The sequence below is a fragment of the Orbicella faveolata genome, unplaced genomic scaffold (assembly GCF_042242905.1).
Source record: "Orbicella faveolata isolate gen_17 unplaced genomic scaffold, um_ofav_v1 contig_35, whole genome shotgun sequence".
NCBI lineage: Eukaryota > Metazoa > Cnidaria > Anthozoa > Scleractinia > Merulinidae > Orbicella > Orbicella faveolata.
In genome coordinates this window covers 6115001-6127096 of record NW_028301564.1, presented here as the reverse complement: position 1 = coordinate 6127096, position 12096 = coordinate 6115001, and the positions used below count along the sequence as shown (strand labels likewise).

Genomic DNA, 12096 nt, shown 5'->3' with positions numbered 1-12096 from the left:
CCTTTTCTCAAGGGAAAAAGACAATTAAATTTAATCGTGAGTCAAGAAAGAAAGCTGTTGTTAATTTAACTCTTCTTAGGTCCTGACTTTCGCGGGAAAAAATTAAAAACCCAGCGCTCGTCAAAAAAATTTTTTTTCACCAGAAATTTAGCTCGGAACGTATACATATTTATATTCGTTTGAATCGTCGATGAAATGATCTTTTCCGGATATTTTTTCCTTCGGGGTCAACAAAAACCTCCAATTACAAAATCACGCCGAACCCACACGTTGCAAAAAAAATCTCTTCAAAACCCTGACTTCGAAGCGATATATCACTTTAGCGTTAATAGCTACCACACATCGGCAGGCGGTAAATCTATTCCTTGACAATCCAGCTTTATCGTGTTAAAATTTCAGCGAAATCGAACAAAACCAGAATTAATTAGAATTTTTTTGTGACCTCACTTCCTAGACTTGACCCAACAAGGCAAGCCACGGTCGCCCATGGCAACCGAAAAACACGAACATAACAAAGCCGACGTTTCGGCCAAAATACTCCAGAATTATCGCCTGAGAGCTTAAAATTAAATGGGAATATCTTTTTCGAACTTTTTTCAACTGATTTAGACGAAAGAATGGCCTCGGCGGGCTACATAAAAGACCAAGAGAAAAAACAGAACAGGAGAGCATAACAAGCCGATAATATTTCACCGCGTGGCTTTCGGCACGAAAACGAAAATACAGCTTACTTCCGGATAAATTCACCCTTAGAAGCCAGCAACTGGTCCCAAATTACTTTCTGTATCCTTACAAATGTCCTGACTTCCATCTCCGAAAGATTTTGCCCCAATTTTGAGCAAATAAACATTTCGCCAACGGCGACCGCCATCACGGTGGCTTGCATACTAAATTAGTTAACTTGACAAAATTCTCCCGAGGGGGGGATATGACGAAAAGAGCGGGAAAATGGCCTGTAATTGGCTAATGATGAGATCATCCCACTGTCCAAATTTGGTGAGAATCGAAAGTAACGCCAATTTTCTGTCACGTTTTCAATCTACGGTCGGGATAAAGTTTAATGTTCGTATCTTCATGCCCATACATATCCCGAAGAAATTTCCAAATTAAGACCATTACGTCCTGGGAGACAACGGCTACGACTGATGGTGCCATAACAGAGTTTGTGTTGATCAAGTGATGTGATGTCTACAGTAAGAAAAGAATCAACAAGGACTGCTTTGGAATGTGCATTGCATTGCAACTGTAGCGCTACCAAAACAGTTAAATTTTAAAAGCGCGGTTATAAGATCTAACAGATCTTCTTGTTCCGGTTATTAGCGGAGGACATGACAAGTAAATGATAATTACCTACCTCAAATGGCTGAAGAAGATTTTGGACTTTGCATGCTTCCCTATTTACGGGATAATTCAAGCGACTTAGTGTAGTCGATCGCTTCTTAGTGACTTCCGGTAGAATTGGGCCGCTGCCGCTTTTAATACTCGCAACGTGTAAACATTCAAAACAGTCGACTTATTTCTGCCAGAATGACCTCTTGATACTCCTAACCTTAATTTGATGTCAAATAAATCAATCTTTCATCATTACAATTCGAGTTCGACCGTAAAGAAGTCCGTTGGGCTTACATTTTTGAGTAGGCTAGGTTACATAGCTGGTCGAAAGATGGCATGTCGAAAGATGTCACCTTTGCACGTAACACTGAAAGCGGGTGTAATGATGTAATTTCCCTTTTAGTTGCTTTTTTTTTCAACTTTTAAGACCAACTTTCTGGTCTTAATGCAATTAATAGGTTCGTCCAGCTCGTCCAAATATTTTCTGCGCCAGAGTTGGTTATAAAGTCAATCTGAAAATAAAGATCTGTTATCATTATAAAGCAAATGTTATCAATGAAATGGCTTCTCGCAGCCCGCTATTACGGTCTTTCGCTATTAAAGGACAATTGCTCCGAATCGTACATTTTGTTTTGACCTTAAACAGGGTAAGAATTGCTCTGTCGGGACCGGGACATGGGTCGGTAAGTCTGTAAAAGCAAGAGTCCGTAATAACGGAATTTTCTTTCGAATTAAAGTCTATAATTGTTTTTGTGTGTAAGTTTTGAGTTGACTGTACCCGTATATTTCAATCACCACACCCTTCATCAACAACCTGGTGCCTATTCAAAACACTATGATGACGGGGTTACAACCCGATATTCCACCTGATTCCGATCCACAGATCTTTCAAACTGAAAGCTATTGCACATTTTTTTCGAAACAAAACCCATACATCAAATTGAACCAAATATTCAATTCACCTACATGTCACAGTATTACCTACGTCAGGATAACTTTGGCCGAGTCATAATACTGGATTCGAGATATCGTACATGTCGTTCGAGAGTTATTACATTTTGCGTTATTACAACATGCGTTAGAAAAGTTATTACATTTTGCGTTGACTTTTTTATTACATTTTGCGTCAATGTTATTACATTTTGCGTTAGTATTACATTTTGCGGCGATTCTTATTACATTTTGCGTTAATATCACATCTTGTGGCGATCATTACATTTTGCGGCGTAACACACCTCGAATTTCGTCAAAAATACTCCGCTGCGCGTCGTATTTTCAACTCTCTTCTTCTTTTTGTAAAGCTCTCAGGCGCTTTACAAAACTATCCCTAAAAGCTACAGTTTGACTATAAGAAACTTAAAGCCTAAAAAAAAATAGGACAATACTTAGAAAAAAAAGAATCTAAAAAAAGATGCAGCATCTGCACCTCTCTTGACCCGTACATCCGAAAGAGATCGTCTAAACTTCTGTGAGATGAATATATGATCTCTTTGATTTTCTGTTATGTGGTCAAATGATACCCATGTTGCCTTGTGGGCTGCTTTGTATGGGAACAGGCTTCCGCTGATGACAAGGTTGCAGTTTGCCCATAAGTTTGCAAAGCGTTCGCCATTCTCGTTCATCGTCCCCAACCATGTTTGCCCATAACCTACTCGTATCCTCTGTTATTCCCTCCTTTTTTTTGCGTTGACTCACCCACTATCATTACAAGATCTTTTTTCCTTCGCTTTGTCAACTATTTCAGTAAAGGCGTAGTAGAAATCATCCTTATCCTCCTCACTTGAATAACATGTTAGTTATTAAAGATGGCGTTTTGAAGTAAACACGTGTTGTTCACTGAAGATTACTTTAAATCCAAATAACTCGGCAGTTTACAATGACAAGACTTGTAATGCTGTGAAGCAAGACCAAAAAGTTGTAACCATTTCAGAGTTCTACAAACAGATTAAACGGGGGTAGAAATTAAAGTTATTACATTACTATGATATCGCTTTTACAGTAACTATAACCAGCTCAGACTGATACACTCTTTTCAAGATATTGCATTCCTTACTCTTTTTTAAATAATCCAAACAGTATGGCTGGCCATTTCCAGCATGAATGTCTTATGACTGCCAAAATGGAGGAAAGAGATAATTAAATGGCCTATGCATTTAGCAACAGCAAAGGCCAGAATTTATTTCCATATCGTTGACAATTCAATTCAAAAGCGTTTTATAAAAAATCAATACCGTGAGTCATCCTTTTACTACGAGTGGATTATTCTTTAACCTCAATTTTGGGAGATATGTGGCTGCCATGTGAAGCAGTAGACCGACTGCGTAGAGCACAACTTCCCACTCATAGGATTTCCTTCTTTTTTTGGCTTAAAAAATAAATATCCTCCTCGGTAAAAGTAACCATAATCTTACGGCATAAATGTAAGTCTCAACAAGTGCAACAAATAATTCGAATAATTCGAATAAATCGGCTCAAGCTGTCCCCGTGAGCAAGACCCGCATCGCAAGATTGGCCATTTCTAGATCCTTCTGGAATTTCCGAGAAAAAAAAATAACACAGAATTCAGTTGGTGGTATTGCTTTATTAGTTTGTTTGTTAGTTCAAGGCGCTGCTGAAACACACGTCATTTCTGTAGCGAGAGGTCCTCGCATTTCGTTTTTTTCCCTTTTATTGCCGGCTTAACTTCTTGAAAAAAAATTCTAAATACATGGGTCTAATGAGGCCGAATAACACTAGCTCGTCCACCTGCACATTAGCTTTATCAATAGTTAGATGAACTTTAGACATTGACTAACACATCCCCTGTTGGTCTGTCTGTGTTTTCCCAAGTAGACTACCGTTGAGTAGAAAAATGTCGTTATCAACAATTTGCTAATCAGTGGATCGTGTATAATTAGTCTTGAATCTGGAACAGTCTCAGAATCTCAGAAACGAACAAGCTGGGTTTAGAAAGGGCAGGGGGTGCACTGACCAGATATTTGTTCTCAGGAACATTATTAAACAGATCTCGTAATGGCAAAGCAGTCTTTGCATCAACTTTATTGACTTTCTTAAAGCTTTTGACAGCATACACCGGGATAGTCTCTGGAGGATTCTGAGGGCCTATGGCATTCCAACTCGTATTGTGAACATCATCCAGCTGTTTTACCGCAATTTCTCTTTCAGTGTGTACCAGTGAGATTTGCTTTGAAGTTATATCCGGTGTACATTGAGGCTGTGTTATAATTCTTAGTACATTTCTTTGCCGTCCTCTGCAAGAAAACAACGTGAAATGACCAAATTTTGCGTTGTCTGGAGAAGATGAACCACGACGGCTAATTTCTTAAATTTTTATTTCAAATTTATCGCTGTGTTCCGGATTTAGTTTTGCGATAGCTTTGACAGCGGTAAACAAAGTAAATGACTTTAGAGAATCGCGAAATTCGTAGGTAAAATATTCATTCATTTTTAATCAACGTTGTCCTCGGCGTCGCCCTCGTGGTTTCGTAAACTCCCCAATGTCGACCCTAGCGCGCGCGTACGTGGCGTGTGAACGTGTGAACGTGTGCACACGTATATAACGCAGGGACCGTGCTACTTCCTGACTGGTCTCTCAGGATACAAGCGACTGTGCAGTAGATATAAATTACAGAAATACTAAAAACAATCAGGCGATTGCAAAGTATACTAACGTGATTTCTTCCCACCAATCCCAACCCGCATCTCTCATCCATAGGATCGATACACTCGGGTGCAAGACAAGCTACATACACAACGTAAACACTTCTGCAATCTGCGATGAACGGTGCCAACGACTGGCCTGCGGCAGTCCTCGAAAAGGTACTAATTACTGTGTTTTACATTAAGTTATGGCATAAAAACTGATTATGCCCAGGAAACCTCACCTCTTTTTTTACACCAACGCATGCACTGCACGCGGTACGCGGTACTGTATGCGGGCTCATGTATTTTTACCAAGTCACTTAAGTTTACTGATGACAAGATGGTTCATAATAGTTTATAATGTTTTAATCAACTCTTTTATAAGTTACGTTTAAAAACTTATTATATTTACTGAGCAAGTCACGCGACTACATCATTTTACTGAAGTAGTTTTGAAATTTCTTTTACTCGTAGTTTTAGTTCAACCCAGTTTTCAAGTATCCGTATGTTTCAGTTTTCCAAGCAACTTGCGTCGCTTGTCCATGGGTTGTAGATTTAATCAAAATTGCTCTGAGACCGTTCTTCCAGTAGGTTCTCATCCCGGCGAAGAAATCTTCCTGATACTGCGGAGCAATCGTTTTGACATTTCACGTGTTGATCGTAACAGAAATCGATGCATGTCTGCTCTTCAGATATTGGTAGCACTACGCAGGCAGCAGTGCATCGCTTTTTATCATCCGAACACGATACCGAACACTGGGCATTTGCATGGGGAGACAACACTATAAGTAGGCAAGACACTGTGATGATAACTACCGTGAGCGTCATCGATTTCATCTAAAAACAAATCCAAATGAAAATAAATGAGTTCAGATATGTATCAGAACAAATTTGAGTGTATATGTGACTACATTTAACTGAACATAACTAAAAAGTCGAAATCGTACGATACTTTGTAAGTATGAATTTTTATTTTTCCCTTTACATATTTTGTAATTTTAACAAGCGAAAAAGTTGAATTTTAAATCCTGAATACTTGATAGTTTTAAGAAAGAAAGTTTAAAGCGATATGAACTTTATATTTCACTTAAGCGCAATATCATCCCTGGACTATACGAAACCCCAAATGGTAGATCATTGAAAACCTGGACCTAGATCAAAATAAATATATAGATTATATAAAAAGGAGAACCGTTTCACGATAATATAAAGCGTAAACATTCGTTATAGACTGTCGACGAAAACCAAGCGATTGACGGTCTACTGAAAGTAACTTGCTCAATCCTTTAAATATACGAATTCGCGTAAATGATATATCATGTTTAAGTGTTCACTTTGTACTGAGTTTGAATAAAGGCAGTTAAGTGGTAAAGCGCCTATCCAGTGCTTATCTTATTTGTGATATTGAAGATGCGCCACAATGGCTCAATTGGTTTAAAGACGCTCACCTTTAGCAGTAATAATCTCCTTGCAAACGTTCTGAGACACTTCTATCTGACTCAAGAGCTCGTTTCAGTTACTGTCATTTCGCTCAATGTGGATCCTTCTTATATGTTTATCACAAGAAAAGTAATTAATGTACCCATTGACGGCAACAGCTGTCCTAAGGATGAATTATAAATTAAAAGCCCTGAACTGTGGCAATCGGCGCGAATCTGATCATGAGGTTCATGTATTAATTAGTTGTTTCTGATAAGCATTGACATGATAAAGCCCATATATGACCAACAAAGATGTCCTACACCAGTGTTTTATTACTTCTGCACTTGCGTTCCAAAGAAAATTAAAAATACTAATAAGGAGTCATTGATGTCATTCAATAACCATTCAGTCAAACACCGGAGCCAAAGCAGGATCGCAAAAAGGTCTTAATGACTGTTTAATGGCTTACCTGGCTATTAATGCATTACTCTGCGTTTTAAATGAGACAAGGAATCGATAGGAAGCTATTCATCTCGATCTAAATATTGATTTCAGAGAAAACAATTTAATTTTGAGGTTCAGTACTATCATTTACAAGTGTGATGGACAGATAACAGGTGGAGAAAGTCGGCCTTCCGCCCATTTAAAAGAAATATTCAACAAAGATCGCAGGGTGAAAAACCAGTTGATTTTTGGTCGAGAAGCACAAATAAGACACTAAACGGTCTTAGTAAATATCTCCTGAAAACGAAATTAAGAGTACACGACGTACATGACTAAAAGTTGAGACAAAAATTAGTCACTCCAACGATTCTTTTTTTTTCTTTTGTCTCGCATTGTCCATTTTGTGGGCGTCCGTAGGCAGATGGTATTTCTTCATTCATCAATCGTTACTTCATCAGCGTGTCCATCATGGTTTGATCTGGCCTAGCTTCAATTTTTGACACTCAGTTCGATCCGAAGCGATATCCACTGAGCTGGTGAGGGCATGAAGATAAGCCGAAACATTAATTGTTATTTGACACGAGTGCTATTCACGGGCGGCCTCTCGGTCCAGGTTGTTAATTCTAGCCTACATGTAAATTTTCAGTAGGGGCTTTTCTTTTCGTGAACAATTTTCCTAGCGTTGACCACTAAAAGAGCGAAAACAAAACCTCGAAACGCTCTTTTTGTCAGATTATGACCCTTTCTAGTGCGCAGAAAGAAAACGATATCAAAAAAAAAGTTATCGTGAAGTTCTCGCACATGAAAGAACACCCGGCGGAATTAAACAAGGGAATAGCAATCAAGCGAGACTCCAGGGAAAAACATATTATGTAAATTGCCTCAGATGTCATGTTTACTGATGGTCCCATGAAAAAGGAAACGACTAAACAGAGTCGCGTGTTCCATTAACTCCATTTTAGAACGAGATGGCAGTTAATACGTACAAACTCAAGATGAATGGCGAATGGTTGATTGTAAACTGCTAAAAGTTTCCGTTTGGGTGCAATTTACCAGGGTCATTCAAGGCTATTCAACATTTATTTTTTAACACCAAAGGATATCGACCTACTCTACTGCACACTCTATCGTCAATACAAATATTCATGAATCGCTTTCACTGGCTACTTCTCCATCGCCTGCAAACTGCTCTCCAAGCCTGATCATTTTTACCATCCCTATTAATCTTAGCGAGACCTTGCTGAAGCCATTCACTCAACACCCCCAACTCTTCCTGTGGATCAAGTCTCGCACGCACTTACTCGAGTTGAACTTGGCCGGCAGTGGTTTTTTTAAGACTTTGGAATCATTTGTCAGATGTCAATTTAAAATAAAACCCACAAGTAGGCAGTTTTCCGATTGCAACTTAAATTAAGAAAAATGTCCAGCGAAAGTGTTAAGGTTTTAAAGTCAAAATGTTCGGCAAAATGTTCGTCAGAAACAAATTTATCTATTCTTCTAGGTATTAAGACTGCTGGTAAAATATGAATGTCTCGTTATATTACTTAAAATAAAAAAAACAAGACGCACGTCCTCACATTTGTCATAGTCCACAATTGCTTCTGTAAATATAAGCAAATACTAGTTGATAAGCTCCAATATATAGATAAGGGAGAACGAAGGTGACTTGAAATAGTATTTATAAGCTATGCTCTCAAAGATCTTCTTCTCTTAATTATGGGTTATTGATATGTGCACAAGTTCATCGTACATGACAAGTAACGAGCCTTCCACTACACTCTCGGGAAGGGAGAATAATTACTCAATCAGCTAGTTTTAAGCTTGATTGAGATGTACCGTCTTCTTTTGTTGTCTAATCAATCTCAAGGCAATTTCGAAGGGGTTTAACAGCAGTTGGGCATATTGAGCCGGCCTTCGTCTTGCGACATATATTTTTCTGTTGCATTCTAAGGTGGCCTGGGGCACCGGATGGCAATGTAAACGGATTAGAATTTATTTTCAGTTTAAAGTTTTGCCTAAGTTACATGCGTAACCGGAGTGGGTGGAATTTTTTCCCACTAATTTTAGCAGTGTTAGGCTAATTTTATCCGTGCGCTCAGATTTACTGCCTCTTCTTTTTAATAGTTATCAAACCCATCTTAAAAAAATATTTTTCTTCAACGGTGTGTCCGGTAACAGAAATCCTCATTCTAATTGTTACGATAACTTAAACATTTCTACGAAACAAGATGCGTTTCTACGTTTTCACAACTGATTGTTGAACGAAAAAACGCGTTTTATTATATAGAAAAAAATTAGCAACCCAGGTGAAAGCGAGAAGAAAACAACATGATTCCTTCCCTTTCGCATGCCTCAAATGGAGAACAGCTTATTGCAAATTGTTCTCGTTTTAAGAGGTAATTTATCGCCAAAGTAAACGGGAAAAAAAAAATCTCAGACAAAATTCACGTGAAGTATTGTATTGTAACCTTTGGATTATTTGTATCGTAACACATCCTCTTAAGTAAAAAAAAAAAACATAATATATATACCCATTTAACGTTACCTTTTCACTGACCACACGCTGTGAAAACATCAATAGAAAAGTGTGCATGAGATCAAAACGAGATTTAATTGTTAAAGCCTTTTTTTTATTTTTTGACGATGATTTAAGGCTAGCTAATTTTTACTAGCGCAAACCACAAGCATAATTATAAGAACTGGCAACATATGCAGAGGTAGTGACGTGCTGTTAAATACTGCCTTTTCTAACTAAACGTACGGCAATTTTTCAGCTATGGTTAAAATTTCAGCCATCACTCGGCTATCGGTAAATTTTGTAAGTACAACTTCAGCCATCAGTTAAAAAACGCGTCAGCCATCAGCTGACAGTTTAAAGATTTCGACCAATTCTCAGCTAGCTAATAAATCCCATCTAGAAGCTAAAGTGAGGGAACACGGCAACAAGACAACAGTTTGGCCGACAGAGTGTTCGCCGACAATTTGTATCACCCACGAACACCGGTCGAGAACTCTCAGACAGCATCAGAATCAGCAGTCAGAGAAGCAAGGAATTGTGCTTTAGTATTGTATATCTCTCTGTCTTTTAAGCGAGGAGGTACCGAGACTCTGGTCTCTAGGGGCTTTTCTTACACGGACTTCTGTCTTGCCCTTTCTTTGCCTAGCGTCTACTGCTGCTTCTACCACTAAAGGTGCTACTACTTGAGTAACAAATGCACACGCACTTAAATAGCCTATCGGTAGCCATGACTGTGGGCCACACGGGACGAACTGACCTTGGAGGATTAAACATCTTTTTTAGAATACAAACCCAAACACCATCCCACGACTTTCAGAAACGAACTACAAAGTTCTTGAAACGGCCAATAAAAACAAAAGTTTAGAGAACAAGAAACGTAAGCAGAATCTTTGTGGGAGATTCAGACCAAGGCCAGCAGACAAACCCAAACACGACCATCGATGGGGTATTGTTCGGAGCTTAACGGTATTCTCGATAAACTAAGATAAACAACTTGAAGTAATGACTCACTGTGTGGGCAGGCGGGCCCTAAAATTACAAGACTAACGTGGTAATTACAAAATAATAAAAAATTGGTGGTCACCAAATAAAAAGGCTGAACTCTATACGAGTTTTTGAGCTTCACAACAATAGCAAAACAGCGTGAATCTTTGTCAGTCAAACATGGCTACGTACCGGAAAGACTGGCCAACACCTTCTGGTGAGATTCGATTGTGCATTGATATGCGCAGAGCAAATGAAGCCATCGAAACGTGTCCGATTTCGGTTCCATTGACAAGGACGGTTAAGGATGAAGAGGTGTGAAACGACAAAACAATGTTCTTAGCATCACACGAAGGTGACACTACAACAAACACGAAAAGAGAAGTAATAGGCCCTTTGCAGGATCCGGTCACATGGTACTGAATTAATTACGCTGGGACACAAGTTACACAGTGGGACTTCCAAAACAAAGGAAAGTCGGGCTGGAATGGTACGAGTTCCTTTGTTTTGGAAGTCCCACTGTGTAACTTGCGTCCCAGCGCAATTAATTCCGTACCATGTGACCGGATCCTGCAAAGGGCCTATTGCGTAGGAATTTCAAGAAGACAATTACGGTATGAGTGGGTTGGTGGAAATGTCGACTAGAAAGTCAAAAGGCTTGAGAACAAGTCAACGATAACACCTCCTTCATAAAAATGTCGGGTTTAAGAGGTGGAGAGCCCAGAAACACTCTGTAAAGATAAGAACTTAAGAAAACTAAATAAAAACTTGCGGAAACAAAAATTATTGTTGCTGCAAAAGGTAATAGGCGAGATTAGACTCTTGGAATAAAATCCATACTCCAGACAATGATCGGTCACCAAAATGAGACTTTCAACTTGAAATCTTCAAAAATCCCCCAATGAAGTTGCTATATACAAGATGAACTTCGGAACATACAGGTAGCGTTCTATCACTGTCTTCCCCTCAGATCCGAAGCTGAGTCTGAGTCACGAATGATTTGAGTTCCGCGCCAAATATCTCGGGGGAAAAAGGGATCAAGTCTCCAGGCAGTGAAGTGATCGAACTCCGCGCTCCAGCAAAAACATCAGGGCTCCAGCACTCCAGGAGTGATATAATTCAGGAATGGTACGTCTTTTTCATTTAGTTGAAAACTATACGACATGCATTTTGGTGTAAGAAAACAAAGTTACGACCACAATGATAATTAAAACATGTTCTGTCGATTTATACGAGCGCCGGATAGTCTTGTCTGCTAGTTCTCGCGATAGGTCTGTCCCCTAAAGTAGAAAACTCGAAGTTGAGATATAACTTAACGTGATTCTACATTTAAAAGATTTCATTGAATTGAACTGTACGACAGGAGATCTAGTTATAACTACTAAGCAAACGTAGAATATAGAACGTAGAATAGAACATTTCGAGATTAAAAAGTCTTAAAGGACTTCTGATGATGATCATAGGGATCACCCGCTGTGTTCCCGCAAGAAAATGGTGTCCTTTATGCCATATAATAATCCTTTATTGACCAAGCTTGGGCGACTACGTTCCTGTCATAAATACGCAACAAAAAGAACTTGTTTAAAATCCAGCTAACTTGACCTCACGTTCTGTTTATACCATGCCACGGAAAATAGAGCCAATCAGAATACAGTCGTTGTATATTCAGCGGTATTACACCCAACCTTCCCATCGTGCACCGCATGTTTGTCGCATTGATTGCATTGGCGGGGGTACTGGACAAAAAGATGAAT

At 39.0% G+C, this 12096-nt stretch overlaps 1 long non-coding RNA gene across 1 annotated transcript; it reads right to left on the bottom strand.

Moving 5' to 3' along the window:
- Window positions 1–5322: 5322 nt before the first annotated feature.
- On the bottom strand, window positions 5323–6768 carry LOC110047590 (uncharacterized). The gene is made up of 2 exons (XR_002296512.2): window positions 6423–6768; window positions 5323–5811 (listed from the first exon to the last, which is right to left on the bottom strand). It is a non-coding gene; the product is annotated as an uncharacterized LOC110047590 (long non-coding RNA).
- Between the last annotated feature and the right edge of the window lie 5328 nt (window positions 6769–12096).